Genomic DNA, 15,630 nt, shown 5'->3' with positions numbered 1-15,630 from the left:
TCATATGTGAGACATGCAGGAAGGTTCAGAGGAGACATGACTGGGTTGTGGGAGCTTTAACCCAATCAGTGAATGGACCCCTGATGGGAGTAACTGGGTGGTGGCTGGAGGCAGGTGGGTGTGGCTGGAGGAGGGGGCATTGGGGGCGTGGCTTTGGGGTCTCTATTTGTCTCTGGAGAGTGGAGTCTCTCTGCTTCCTGATCACCATGTGAGCTGCTTCCCTCCACCACACTCTTCCTCCATGATGTCCTGCCTCCCCTCGAGCCCCGAGGAATGGAGGCTGCTGTCTGTGGACTGAGACCTCTGAAACTGTGAGTCCTGGATAAGTTCATCTCCCTAAAATTGTTCGGGTGAGATCTTTTAATCACAGTATCAAAAAATATGACTAAAATACCTGGTATCAAAGGCCCATTCATACATGTGAAACTTTTGTCCAGTCTCATTTTTCCAGAGTTTTTGTTCTCAAAACCACTTTGCTCAAGACAAACCATTGTACTGACGCTGTTCTAACTAAATCATTAAAATATGAATCAGTACTGTTGTTTATTCAAGTGACTCCCGTCCAGAAACCTCTATATTTCTATCTATCCTTTAATGCCTGGATCACATCATCCTTTCTCCCTGAAACCTATCCTGATTTTTTTTTTCCTTAAATTTCTCATCCCCTTTCCTCCTCTTAATTCTTATAGCTCATTGAGTGGTGTCCATGTGGGGGCTAATGATGGATGGGTCTGCTTTGTCTCCTCATGTGGACATGATTTAGCACCACTAAGCACGTCTCGGTTCACGGTATGCCCTGTCCCCCTCCGTGGATTAGTTCAAATGAGCACTAGTAAAAAATGACCTTCCTTCAAAAGAGTCCCAAATTATCTCTATTTTTAGTAATTGACCATTAACAGAAAGTCCAGTTTATCCACATGTTGAAAGTCTGCTTTGAACGTAGATCCCTGGGCCAAGAATACGACTCTTGTTTCTATTTTCTTCCAACCGTCCAGAAAACACTGGAAGGTTGCCTTATGGGGTGATGGAATGAAAACCCAGACCAAACCAACCAGACTCGGGCTCCGTGCATCAATGTACATTCCATCAGCCCCACCCAGAGAGCATCTTCCATTTCACTGCTTGGCCCCTCCAAATGTCTCCTGGTTATAATTAAGTACTTCAAAGTCTTCCCCACACTCTGGGAAGTAGTACTCTGGTTTTGTGCACACTCACATGCGAAATGATGTCCAATCAGATGTAAATCATCACACACCGCAGGGAGGGGGAGAGGCAGAGATGGGGCGGTCATCAGCACTGGGTCTAATCAGAAAGTCTAGTCCCCTGATGAGGGTTTTTGTCTTCTCATCTGTCCCTCCAGCCACTGAATTCTCGGGTGGCCCATCCGCTCCCTCTTGGTGATCAGCTGGTTATTTTTACCCCCAGGCCTCTCTCTGGGTCTGTCGGACTATTTGGAGCCATCCATCACCCATTTGGGTCTCACCCTGGTGTGGCGGGAAGTGAGTGGGGGAAGCGATGATCCTGGAAAAGATGAAGTGGAGGGCTATGCCGGCGTGCGTATTGGGTTTTTTAAACAATGATTTCCCCCGATGAGGTAAGTCCAATCATGACACCACGGGGTAACAGGGAGACAATGAGAGCTGCAGGACTCAGCGTGGTTATGCAATGGAAATGATCTCCTCCGGCTGTGCCGTCTGTGACTCTGCCATGACTTGTTCTTAGATGGTCTTTACAGCCCCCAGAGGGACATCGTCTTACAATCCTTCCTTCAGTGTGCAGGAAGCTGCCTCCCTGAAATTACAAACGCAGAGAGGAGAGTTTTCAAGGATGCTTTCCTGGCGCTTCTAAGCGACACCGTCCCACCCACCGGGGGGGAAGGTGGCCTGGGCAGTTAGCATGTTCCTCTTTCCCAGGTGCCCTTCTCGATGATGACAGCATCTCACTCCAGAGTGCCCGAGGTCCCCCCCACTCTTTCCCTCCGGCCGGCGCTGTCTGTCTCCAGTGAGATCATTTCCAAACGTGTTTTGGGGGGATTCCGTGTTTCCGAGTTCACCTTCAAGGCCACGGCCAGGCTGACCCTGCCACGCATAGCCAGGGAGTCTCCGGGGTCAGGGCCTTTTCTGATTGGCGGGTGTCTCTGTGGGTCTCTTCTCAGATTTCCCTGTGCCCTTCTCAAGAACCTGATGGCCTCAGGGATGACCCTGCTCGCCGGGACCCAGTGGTCAAGGTTCAGCCTTAAGAAGGAGGTCAGGATGACACGCACTGGCATGTTCTTGGCACAAGCTCCGCCTGCAGCAGACTGTATTGGTTGGAGGAAGTCGAGGGTGGAAGAGCCGTCTCCTCAGAGGCTCCCTGAATCCAGGCGGCAACATGACCTGAGTCTTGAAATGTTTATCCTCTCCCGTGTTTCACGTCCTGAACCCTTCCCGGGGCCCTCTCTGCGCCACATGTGGAACTTCACTCTTAGGCGTGTCTGTCCATGTGGAGATGGGAAGAGACAGAGGAGGCACGCGCGCACACCCAGATCCTCTGTTCCTCCTTTTCATCTGCTGATTCCCTGCACGCTCGGCTGTTCTCCTGAGGGGTGATATCACCAACAGCTGTCTCGGGCTGGAAATGAAATGCTTGTAGAACCTCGGTCTTTTGTCTTACCTACTTAAAGGCTGACTCTTTTCCAGAATGCCAAAACAAGAAAAGAATGCTTGCCTTCCTTCAGTGCAAACTTATTTCTGTAACTTTTTTTTTTTTTTTTGATACTGGGGATTGAAACCAGGGGCGCTTAACCACTGAGCCACACTCTCAGCCCATATATATATATATATGCATTTTTTTCTTTTAATCAAAACACAGGGTCTCACTGAGTTGCTTGGGGCCTTGCTAAGTTGCTGAGGCTGACTTTGAAGTCATGATCCTCCTGCCTCAGCCTCCCGAGCTAACAGGCATGTGCCACAACATCAGGCAATGATTCTTATAACTTTAAAGAAATTGTTTTGCAGCCTGTTCTCTTAACATTTTGTTTTTGTTTTTTTAAAAATAATTATTTTTTAGTTGTAGTTGTCAATACCTTTATTAATTTATTTTTATGCAGTGCAGGACCGAACCCAGGGCCTCCGCAAGTGCTAGGCGAGCACTCTAGGCAACCCCAGCTCCTTAACATTTTGTTTTAACTGCCCCTAATGCTGAATTTGCTTTCAAGAATCATTGATTGTGATTGTATGGATACGAGCTGTTATGTCTGGATTTTGAAAAAAAAGAAAAAAGAACATTTGGATTTTGTAAAAATTCATTTTTTCCCATCTGCTGTTTTTGGATAGAAAATAAATATAAATAAAGGACATTTTACCTGCCCAGTGTCCTCTGGTTGACCTGGACCAGTACTTTAAAGCCTCATATCATGCAGATTTGTTGGTTAGCATCTGGGTTCATTAAACACAATGATTGCTCTCTGTCTCTCTGTCTCAGTCTCTCTCTCTCTCTCTCTCTCTCTCTCTCTCTCTCTCTCTCTCGTTCTATGGAATTAATCTGGTTATTTACTAATTATCCTTTGATCTTCCTCTTATAAAAACAATACGCCACTATCACCAAAAATTGCCTCGTCATTAAACCTTAATTTCTGAGATTCCACCTGATCTTCTATCCTGATGTTTTGGGCCTCCATCCTCATTACAATAGCCATTTCCTGATCTTTCCTTCCCTTTGAGCCATTTATTTATTTATTTATACTGGGAATTGAACCCAGGGGCACTAAACCACTGAGCCCCAGCCCTTTTTATTTTTTAATTTTATTTAGAGACAGGGTCTCACTGAGTTGCTGAGGGCATCACTAAGTTGCTGAGGCTGGTTTTGAACTTTTGATCCTCCTGCCTCAGCCTCCCAAGCTGCTGGGATTATAGGTGTGCACCACCGCACCTGGCTTTGAGCATTTTTTAAACCCTCTTTGTTCTTTGAGAGATGTGTGTGGGGGAGAGTGAGAATACATCCTGACATCCCCAGACTGCCACCAGTTCATGGTGGGAACAAGCGAATACTGCTTCCAGCTCAACACAGCCTTGCAAACTAAACAAACCCATTCAACAACAGCTAGGCAAGAAGAATGGTTCCAAAACTTTCATACCTCTTGACATAATGTCTGCTCAACCTACTCATCAAAACTGAGGTTTGTGTTTTGCTTATCTCTTTTTTCCATTTTTGGTCATTCACTTTTATTGCATTTTAAAAAATGCATTGGGCAGGCCGGGCACAGTGGCTCAGGAGGCTGAGGCAGGAGGATCGCAAATTCAAAGCCAGCCTCAGCAACTTAGTGAGGCCCTAAGCAACTCAGTTCCTAAATAAAATATGAAATAGGGCTCAGTGGTGAAGTGCTCCTGGGTTCAATCCCTGGTACAAAAGAAAAAAAAATGAACTGGGAAGTACAAGGTTAAAAAATAAATAACCAAGCAAATGAAATAAAACAACAGAAGAGGTCCTTCGCCTCCCTTCATTTGGGAACTGATGTCGCTAGCCTAAGATCCCTCTCTGAATTGGAGCCTGCCTGTCTTTCACCTGCTGGTTTGAGCATTCTGTGGGATCGACCCTTCCAGAACTCACCAACAGTTGCGATAACCCCTATAGCACGCTCTTCCCTGGAGGCCACCTCCCTCCTCCACAAGGAGGCTTAGAGTTGACCCCGGATGTCTGCTCAGGGCCTCGAGTGTTGCTTCCACTGGGTCTTCGCCTTGCAAATACCGGACGAGGCTTGTGCATAATCAAGAAAAGCTTTTCTGGCTCCCAGCCAACCTCAAAGCTGCTGGTGACATCACGGGCCACACTATTGAAATCATTTTCCTGGGTCGTATATAGACGTTGACACACACACGATTGTACTTTTTTCTCCTCTCGTGCCAAGATTGTCTGCAGATGTCAAACTTTCCTGTTGCGCGAGGGTACAAGCTGTGATGTTGCCCTTCCCGGTAGCGGTAAGAGGAAAATTATGAACCACCTGCCCTGGGAGAGGAAGCGTCTATTCAAACTGCAGTTGCTGGGGCCAGCAGAGTAGCCACCTCCTTCCTACCAGGAACGGCCCGCCCTCCTCAGCGGCTGAGTGGCCCATCACAGGGTGTTTGGGTTGGCATGACGGCAGGATGCCTGGCAGAGGGCACCGTTGACATCTCGCCTACTCCACGAGCACTTTGGGAGAGAGTTGGCTACGTGTGCTTGCCTGGAAGACAGGTTTTGTTTGTTGATTGCACCTTTAATTCATATCAAATGCCTTGAAGGTGAGGCACAAGCGACGTTGGAAGCCTTCTACAAATTCTGACAGTCACTGTGCAAGGCTTGCTCTATATTTTCCCCCTCCTGCTTCGGCAATGGCTGGTTGGAAGGAAGACACACCACAGAGAACCAGAGAGCGTGCAAGGGGCGAATTCCTCTCTCATTTTACAGATGGGGAAACGGAAGGTCTCTGATTTGCCCAAGATGAGATTCAAGAAATACAACCTGGATGGCAGGATGGTCCGTTTTGATTTTCTTTTTGTTTCGGACACTTTTGATGGAAAGAGAATAACGTCTACAAACAAGTCACAGGTGATCATTGGAAAACTCAATCCATTCTCATTCCCTAGACTCACCCATGCAGCCAGCACCAGAAGCAGAACATGTGGCACCCCCAAAGCCTCCAGAATGCACCCCGGCCTTCCCTCCCTGCCAAGGGGACCACTGTCCTGCCATCTAGTATCCTGTATTAGGTTTGCTTGTTAAGGAACTTCATAAAAATGTAATTACGTGGTGTGTTCCTCTTGACCCTAACTTCCTCATTCAACACTATTGGGGAGATCCCTCCAAATTGCCATGTACAGTTTTTAATTTTTTTTCTGTGATTCATTGTTTTAGTATTAGGGATGGAACCCAGGGGTACTTTACCCTTGATCCACATCCCCAGCCCTTTTTATGTTTTGAGACAGGGTCTTTCCAAGTTGCCCAGGCTGGCCTCCGACTTATGGTCCTCCTGCCTCAGCCTCCTGAGTGGCTGGGATGACAGATGCACCACCGTGCCTGAGGGCCACATGCATTTATTTGCCTGCTCTGATTTTCACTCCCTTGGGTCAATATCATGTTACTTTTCTTTTCAAATGTTTGTGGACATTTATGTGTTTCCAATTTGTGCACCTTATAAATAGTGCTGCTAAGATCATTTCTATATGTCTGTCAGTGCGTATATGCCTAAGATTGTTATTTATTCATTTTTGGGGGGTGGGGGGGACCAGGGATTGAACTCAGGGGCACTCAAACACTGAGCCCCATCCCCAGCCCTGTTTTACATTTTATTTGGAGACAGGGTCTCACTGAGTTGCTTAGGGCCTCACTGAGTTGCTGAGGCTGGCTTTGAACTTGAGCCACTGGGATTACAGGTGTGCGATGCGACACCACACCTGGCCGAAAAACTGTGGATAGAAGAATGCACAGAGTTGGCACAAGTTAAGCTGTGTGAGATTGTCACCACAGCCCTGTCTGTGCCAACCATCTGCATAGGACCAGTTGAGGGACTGCAGTAGCCACGTGACAGTCACCAATACAGTATTTATGATTGGGACTATTGCAAGTATTCTCAAAATCCAAAATGAACAGTAGCCTGACATTTATAATAATAAAAAATGTTGGGATCTTGGCTTTCATTTTTACTTACATTTAATTACACAAGTGATATATAAATATATTCCTGTCCTATAAATTTACCTACTAACAGCAGGAAAACTAGCATATAGATGCCATGATTCCAAAGATTTTTCTCTCTCTTTTCTTCTTCTCAAAGTAGCATCAGTGTCTGGAAGAGAAGATGACATTTTGTTATTGTTTTAACATTTTAAAGCAATTTGTTGAATGAATCAACAATAGAAGGTCCTCTTGGTCTTTGTTCTCCATCCCTAGATGTGATATCATCTCTGATTTGGGAAAATACCTTTCCACTACTTTTTTTCTACATCCTGGTTTGTTTGTGTGTCTGTGTTTATATCATTGAATGATATCATGGTTTAAAAAATTAACAATATGCTTTACTATTTTCTTTTATTCTCAGTACTTAGAGATTTATCTTTCTATGAGCTGGGTAATATCCCATGGTATGGATTTACTGCATTCCTGCTATCTCCAGTTTCTTGGAACCACAAAAGATCTTGCAGTGAACATTCTATTTTTTTAGGGGTGGGGTAACCAGAGATTGAACTCGGGGGTACTAAACCACTAAGCCTCATCCCCAGCCCTATGTTGTGTTTTATTTAGAGACAGGGTCTCACTGAGTTCCTTAGGGCCTTGCTATTGCTGAGGCTGGCTTTGAACTCAGCATCCTCCTGCCTCAGCCTCCCAAGCCTCTGGGATTTCAGGCATGGGCCACTGAGCCCAGCTTGGGTCAGTTTTGATTGGATCCTTGATGGAGTTTTGATTTGGAGCTTAGAACAGGTTCAAGATCTTTCCTGGTCTTAGGTCTGGGAAGATCATTCTTTGTGTCTTGCACAGTCTGTCTGTGGGTTTTAATCTGCACGTTGGCAGAAGAAGCCACACTGGCCTTTAATGTGGATCTCATGCACAGCTCCTTGCAGGATTTGAGTCTGGGACATGCAAAGGACGAACCCTGAGCAAACAGACGCCACCAGACCACTTAATTCCCTACGAATTTTTTTTTTACTCAAAGCATGAATTGGCACAAGTTTGCTCCGAGCCTGGCCTCCTGAGCCCCTGGCTGACGTTTCTGTCCTGTCACCTTGCCAGGACATTTCTTCAGCGGGAATACAATCCAAAGGGGGACTTGATCCCAGGAGCCGGCAGAGCCAGGAGGGCCAGAGTGGGTCCAGGTTTCTATTGTCCCACAAGAACCTCGCCTTCTAGGCTGAGACTCAGGCCCTCTCCCCACGGGCCTCATTCAGGATGGAGTGACCAGAGGTGCCCAGGGAGGAAGCCTGGGCGGAATGGGGTCAGGTATGGTTTCCTTTCTCCTCAGCCCTCCACGTGTCCTGCTCTGTGAAGCCTCGCTCTGCTGAGTTTGGCTGATGGGGTAGATTCCATGCCAGGGGATCACTGGGCAGACTTCCCTGTGTCGTGACTTACTCCTGAGGGGCTTGTCCACATGGATCTCCCTCACGAGAAAGTCCTGATGAGGGGAAGACATGGCTTTGAGTTCAGGATGCAAGTGTGGATGGAACTGGAGACTCTCATGCTAAGTGGGATCAGCCAGTCCCAAACACCACAGGCTGAATGTTCTCTCTGATGTGTGGATGCCAACCCCAAACAGGGAGGATGGCGAGGGCAATAATAGAAATCCACTGGATGAGACAAAGGGAAATGAAGGGAAGGGGGAGGGAGGGGAATAGGAAAGACAGTGGAGTGAATGGGACGTCACTTTCCTAGCCTTGTATCTGGATACATGACCCGGTAACTCCACATCAGGCACAACCACAACAGTGGGATCCTAATAGAATAAGTTATGCTCATAATTTGCCAAAATTCATTCTATTGTCATGTCTAACTAAAAAAAAAATTCAAAGAGCAGGGTGTGTGGGTTTCCAGGCTAGGGTATGCAGAGAGACAAGAAATCATCCTGTGTCAGTCCCAAGGAACATCTGCCCCTCATCTCATTCCAAACTCCTTTCTCTAGTGTGTGCCCAAGAAGCCAAAAATGTGAAATTCCACCTCCTCTATGTGCCCCTCTAGCCACCCACTCCCCCAGAATCAGGGAAAGTACGGGGAGCCCCAGAAATCAACACAGGGGTGGCCTGCATTGGGGGTATTGTTTGGCACTAGAATCAGGACCAAATCAGTATTGCTGCCCACAAACCTGTCGTCAGCTCTGTGTAACTATCACAAAACACCCGAGGCTGGGGAGTGTGTAAAGGCTAGTTAGGTTTCCAGATCTTTATAGTGAGGAAGGCAGCCTGTCACTTTTCCTAGATTCCTTCCTCCAATATAAAGACCTTAGGGCAGATTAGTGCAATGGATTAAAAACTAAGCCAGCAGACCAAGTTCAAGGCTTAGCTCTGCTTTGTATCTTTGGGCAGGAAATCTTGGTCTTTCTGCGGATAATTATAATTAACATTTATTGTGTGTTAATGTGCCAGGGACTTTATACACATTAGTCACTTGTTCAGTGATTTATTCAGTCATTTGTTTGTCTAGTTCATGTTGATTGAGTACCAGCTTCACAAAGAGTCACAAAGCAAGAGTACAGGGTGTTTTCCTACAATATATCCTGCAAAGATAGGAAACTGGTCTAGTTTGAAAACTTGGTCAAGACCCTCAGGGAGAAGAGACCTTTGAATTACAAAAATGAAGGATGAATGAGGTTTGCCTGTATCATCTCATTTTGCAGATAAAGAAACAGAAACTCAGAGAGATCGTGTAACTTGTTCAAAGAACTATCCTATCTTAGTTTTATGGGGCTATAACAAAATACCTGAGGCTGGGAACTTTATAAAGAATAGAGGTTTATTTAGTTTAGAGTTCTGGACACAGGGAAGTTCAAGACTGGGCCACCACATCTGTGAGGCCCTCCTGCTTCCTCATAACATGGCAAATGGCATCTTTTGGTAGCACATGCGTGAAAGGCAAGCATTATGTGCAAGGTAGAGGTTACAAGGCAAGACAGGGAGCAAGAGAGTGAGCTAAGAAAGCCCAACTCACTTGTACAAACCTGCTTTCACAGTAAACAATCCAGTCCCATGACACCTAACCCATTCCCCATAGATTGGCATCAGTACCTTGCAAGGGTGGAATCCCATGACCTAATACCTCCCACTAGGCCCTACCTCTTCAAGGTGCCATTGCCTCAAATTCAGAACTGAGCTTCTAGCACATGAAGCTTGTGAGGCAAACCATACCCAACCATGAGGCACAGTGAATATTGAATGGACCCCAGATTTGATGAATACCAGATCTGGTGTTCTTTCCATTAGGATAGTGTTCTTAGATTGTAAAAATGGTCACTAAGGGCTTTTTGTGTTAGTCTGCTTTTCATTACTGTAAGAAAACACCTGACACAATCAACTTAAAAAAAAAAAAAACACTATAAGATCTCTGCACTTTGAGGCCTGTGAGAAAGTCCTGATTCAGTGGGTCCAGGTGGAAAAAAGGAAGTGAATAAATGTTTGTAATCACTCTCCAAGTTATTTGCCTGCATAGTCCTGATAAATCCACTGCCTAGATCTATTTTTTTGGGAGAGAGGGACTGGGGATTGAACTCAGGGGCACTCAACCACTGAGCCCCATCCCCAGCTCTATTTTGTATTTTATTTAGAGACAGGGTCTCCCTGAGTTGCTGAGGGCCTCACTTTTGCTGAGGCTGGTTTCAGCCTCCTGAGCCGCTGGGATTACAGTGTGCGCCCTCACGCCCAACTGCCTAGTCCTTCTGCTGCTCTACCCCAGGACTTGGTTCAAGCATGACGCAGAACTGAGCCAAGGCTCTGCCTCTCATGTCACTCCTGGCCTGAGTTGTCTGCAGCAGTCTCAGCTCTCTGGGCCACAGTCCCTCCCTGCCCAGTCCTGACTGCACGGACCAGTCACCTCAATGGCTTTAACCAGCATTCCCATGCCCCACGTCCACACAACTGCACCAGAAGCCCCCCAGGGAAGGGCCCAGGCACAGGTATTTACTAGAAGTTTCCATGTGATTGAGCACTCGGTGATCTCCGAGGTCCCTCCTGACTTGGAAATCCTCTACATCCCTGAAGCCTCACCCCCTCCTCCCGGCCACATATGGAAGAGGGAAGAGGGAGTGGGGGCTGGGATGACGTGTTGCCAAGTCCTGCTGCTCTCCTCCGCAGCGTCTTTGTGAAACTCATAACTTTCTTCCCTCACTGATTTATGGGACAGTTGGAAAGCAACCCCAGAACAGCCTGTCCTGGTCTCGGCACTGTTCACATAAATATGTGCACCGGGGCCCACAGCTCCTGCCTCTGTGCACGGGAGGCTTCGGGGGACCCAGGAGCTGGGGACCCAGGAGAGACCGCAGAGGAGGAGAAGTGTTGTTAGAGGCATGAGAATGGGAAGGGGGAAAGGAGAGGACGTTGCTAGGCGACAATGTCAAGCTGGGCCACGGGATTAACAGCCAGTATCAAAGCAAGCTCTTAATGGTATGTTCTGGCAACAGGGCCTCTTCCAAGCAGGGGCTGAGCGAGGGTGAGATTACCAAAGCCATTCCCTTCCAAATGGGGCGTAAAAGGCCCCTTTCCTTCTTGGTTAGGAGACAAATATGAAATAAAAATCAAGCGATTTTAAAATATATAGGTCTTCCAGGTTGCAGTTGGTAAACTGCATTCTTCAAGGTGGGACTTCTTCCAGTCTTTAATATGCTATTAAGCCTCCAGAATCCCCGAGAGCTAGGCTTAGCCTCTAGCACCAGCTCAAATTATTTGCCATGGTTTTTTTTTTTTTTTTTTTTGGAGGGGGTGCTACTGGGGATTAAACTCAGGGGCACTCGACCACTGAGCCCCATCCCAGCCCCATTTTGCATTTTATTTAGAGACAGGGTCTCACTGAGTTGCTTAGAGCCTCCATATTGCTGAGGCTGGCTTTGAACTCATGATCCTCCTGCCTTAGCCTCCAGAGCCACTGGGATTACAGGCGTGCGCCCCTGCACCTGGCTTATTTGCAATCTTTTTATTGAGAGGGTTCAAGCATTTTCCAAGACATATTTGGGAATATGTGTACAAAATAGCAATTATAATATTTAATTTCACTGAGCTCATTGTTTTATATAAATTATTTCATTTAATATGAACAACGACTAAATGAGTTAATTACCTTTCTTTCTTTCTTTCTTTCTTTTTTGCAGAGATGGAGACTTTGAGGCATGGAGAGGTTATGCAGTTTGCCTACCACAACTCAACTAGTGAAGGAACTTGGGGTCTATAGCTTAAAGAATTAGTTAGTAATTGAATCTTGGCCCTTGCTGAATGGACATGCCTGGGCAAGCTGATTGGCCTCTCTGAGTCTCCGTTTCCTTATGTGCATAATGGAGAGAATAAAACGTACCCTGTAAAACTGCTGAGATTAGAGATAATATATATATAAGGCATATAGTAGTTGACTCATGAATGGCTATAGATCATCATCATCTTATTTAATGTTGAAATGGGAGTGTATCGTTTATAAATGGGACACTGAAAGGATTACACGTTTGGGTTAAAGCCAATGAAACAGTGGGGTTAGACATGCGCCAAGCCAGGTCCAAGATAAACGTCTCCAGAGAAGTGAAAAGTCCTCTTGCTATTCTTCAGGCCAAACCTGCTTCTGCTCAGCCACCAGCTGGAGATGGAGCATCATTCTGCAAAATTTACAAAGGGGGAGACGACAGGCTTATCGGCCTTGAGGGGCCGGGTTCTTCTCAGGAGCAGGAGCTTGGGAAGGAATCACCAGAATCCTCGAGGAGTTGGCTAACTCAGATTCCCAAGTCTTGGCCCTGGAGATGCTGAATGCATGGGTTTGTGACGGTCCCCGGGAGGATGTGACTCGTGGTAATGTCCAGCTGATTCGGACTCTCAGCCCACTTTTAAAACCACGGGGCTGACGAAGGCCTGAGAAGTATCCCCAACAAGGACTTAGGAGCCTGCTGTCATTATTTTCAGAGTTCAGGGGGTCTGTGAACTTCCCTTGCACAAGTACCCAACAGCTTCCAGACATCTTGGCGTTTGAGGGACAAATGTTCTCTACCCTTCCTGTTCTGTACAGTGGCCTGGGGAGGAGGAGACAAAGGACCATGCTTTGTGGGGTGACGGTAATATAGGGTTGGGCACCAGACACGACTGATTTCAGGTTCCAGGTCTGGGAGAGGGAGGGAGACAGGACACTGGCTATTAAGTGGGAGTGAGGAATATGTAGGGTGCGCCCCCCTCCCCCTCCAGGTCATGGTATTCTGCATCGTTAAAACCTGGGCCATCGCGGGCCAGCCAAGAGCCACGCTGGAGAGAGGAAACAGCGAGTTACACTTGTTTTCTTTTTCTTCTTTACTTTCAGTATCGGGGGTTGAATCCAAGGCGCTCTGCCCCTGAGTTATACCCCCAGGCCTTTTTACTTTTCACTTTGAGATAGGATCCTTTAAGATGAGATCCTCCTGCCTCAGCCTCCTGAGTCACTGGGATTTCAGGCATGTACCACCGCACTGGTTTAGCAATTGTTTATAAGACAAGAGTAAATAAAAACATTTGGGGGCCAGGCATGGTGACGCATGGCTGTAACCCCAGTGGCTCAGGAGGCTGAGGCAGGAGGATCACCAGTTCTAAGCCAGCCTCAGCAACTTAGCGAGGCCCTAGGTCACTTAGTGAGATTCTGTCTCAAAATAAAAAGGACTAGGGATGTGACTTTAGTGTCCCTGGGTCCAGTCCCCAGTACCAAATAAAATAAATAAATAAATAGAATTAAAACATTTCTGTATTCTTGTATATTGGCCTATTTTTCTTTTCTTGAACAACATGCCAGTATTATATTAATAATGGGCTTTAAAGTCATCTTGATTTCTTTATCAAACAGACCGAATTCACTATAAGAATAACATTTTTTTTGAAGCAATGATTTTAAGAGTTCTTTAGGAGGGGGGTGAGGCTAGCCTTGACCACTGTTGTCAGCTGAGAGTCCGAAATATTTCACATTTGGAAATTAAATTTATGGTTTGAAATGGCATGGTTAGCCGGGCCTAGTGGTGCACACCTGTCATCCCTGCAGCTTGGGAGGCTGAGGCAGGAGGATCACGAATTCAAAGCCAGCCTCAGCAACTTAGCAAGACTACAAGCAGGGGCCTGGGGTTGTGGCTCAGCGGTGGAGTGCTCGCCCAGCATGTTCAAGGCGCTGGGTTCGATCCTCAGCACCACATAAAAAGTAAATAAATACAATCAAGGTATTGTGTCCAACTGCAACTAAAAAAAAAAAGTTAAAAAAAAAAAGAGACTGTAAGCAACCTAGTGAGACCCTGTCCCTAAATAAATTTTTTTAAAGGGCTGGGGATGTGGTTCAGTTGTTAAACACTCCTAGGTTTAATCCCCAGTACCAAAATTAAAAAAGAAAAAACCCACATCATGGTCATAAGGTGTGCACTGAAAAAAAATCAAAAAATCCCAGCGCGGCCTCTTTCTCACTGTGCAATCAGCAGCACTATTACTAAACTCCCTGAACCTTATTTCTTTCATCTGAAATTCAAGAATAATCAGAGAGCCCAATTTTAATGGGTTTCTAGGTTTAAGTAAGAGAAATCACATCAAGAGCTGATACAGGGCTTGGCACATACTAAAGATCTCGCAAACAGAATTGGTCATTATCTTTATTCTGTCCCAGTTAAGTTTGCTTATTATCCGACTATGGACAAGGACCAAGGACCCCCAGAGCCTCCTTGACCTCGTCTGTGAAAGAGGAATGATAGATCTGCTCACGGTGTTGTCAGCATTAAATGAGAGACTACTGCATGCAAAACACCTGGCCCGTTGCGTGAGATTGGATCAATGCTAGCTTTGTTATTTGTCGTCTGTCTTAGGTGGGCGATCTTTGTGTTCCCATCTCGAAAGTCCTTCATGCCCAAACCACATGACCAGAACCCCCAGTACAAAGGAAAGCAAGGGATACAGTGTTTCTTGGAGCCTTTTGCAACTCTGAAAACTCAGTGTGCCAGAGGTCTGACGTCACCTCTTTATGAAGCAGGGATCCCCAGATTTGGTCGAGTCCAGAAAGCAGGGGTTGGAAAGTAACGGTTGTGCCCAGTGAATCTCACAGGGGGACCCCAAGGTCAAAGCCAGCCTCAGCAAAAGCAAGGCACTAAAGCCAATGAGTGAGACCCGGTCTCTAAATAAAATACGAAATAGGCCTGGGGATGGGGCTCAGAGGTTGAGTGCCCCTGAGTTCAATCCCCAGTACTCAGGAAAAAAAAGAAAAAAAAATTAAAGAGGGAAGAGAAAATGTCATGTTGAAAGAACTAAGAAAAAGCAAATATGGGTGAGACAGCCCAAGTGAGGAGGTGTGGAGAGAAATGAGCTTGGAGAGGAAAATCCGGCTCCCATACACAGGACCTTCAAAGCCATGATAAGGATATAAGGACTTCGGGGACCCACTGAAAGATGCTGAGCAGGGCATGTCATGGTCAGATTTGAGTTTAGAAAGACAACTCTGACTGTTTTATGGTTTAACAAAAAAAAAAAGTGTATATGGAATGGAAAATGGGGATACCTCAGTTTCTTTGTGTCTGAAGTCACAGTGATTCCTTGATGTTCCTCTTGGGATGAGCTCAAGGGCAGTGCAGGAGGTAGGAGAAGGAGAAAATGAGAAGTTACACATGGCTGCCTCTTACTGGGGCAGGTAGAAGGATCAGGTGTGGTGCTCAGTCGAGAGGACTCAGGATTTCATGGGAGGAAGATTTCCAAGATGGCGGCCAATGGTGTCTGCTCCTGGCATTCCACCCTTGTGTAACCCCCTCACACTTCCTTCAGCAGAAGTGGAGAGATGCCACTTCCACAAAGCACCGTGGCTGCCATCTTGCTGGCGCATTCTCGTTCTCTGCTCTCCCTTTGAAGCTCCCTACAGAGAGGCCCACAGAACATGAAGGTGGCCTCCAGGGATTGGCTAGTGGAGACCGGTGGCCCAGCAACCCATGGGGAGCTGAAACCAGCCAACAACCCCTGAAGGAACCTG

General features: G+C 46.6%; 1 long non-coding RNA gene across 2 annotated transcripts in view; it reads right to left on the bottom strand.

Moving 5' to 3' along the window:
* Positions 1–15,630, bottom strand: part of LOC110599119 (uncharacterized) — a 285,629-nt gene that overhangs the window by 12,412 nt on the left and 257,587 nt on the right. For both annotated transcript variants that reach the window (XR_013434512.1, XR_013434515.1), the window contains exon 6: positions 6,712–6,799. This is a non-coding gene — a long non-coding RNA (uncharacterized LOC110599119). The remainder of the gene's footprint in view (positions 1–6,711; positions 6,800–15,630) is intronic.

Source organism: Ictidomys tridecemlineatus, chromosome 2 (assembly GCF_052094955.1).
Source record: "Ictidomys tridecemlineatus isolate mIctTri1 chromosome 2, mIctTri1.hap1, whole genome shotgun sequence".
Taxonomy (NCBI): domain Eukaryota; kingdom Metazoa; phylum Chordata; class Mammalia; order Rodentia; family Sciuridae; genus Ictidomys; species Ictidomys tridecemlineatus.
The sequence above is the reverse complement of the archived record's forward strand: the minus strand, read 5'-3'. Positions and strand labels throughout refer to the sequence as shown.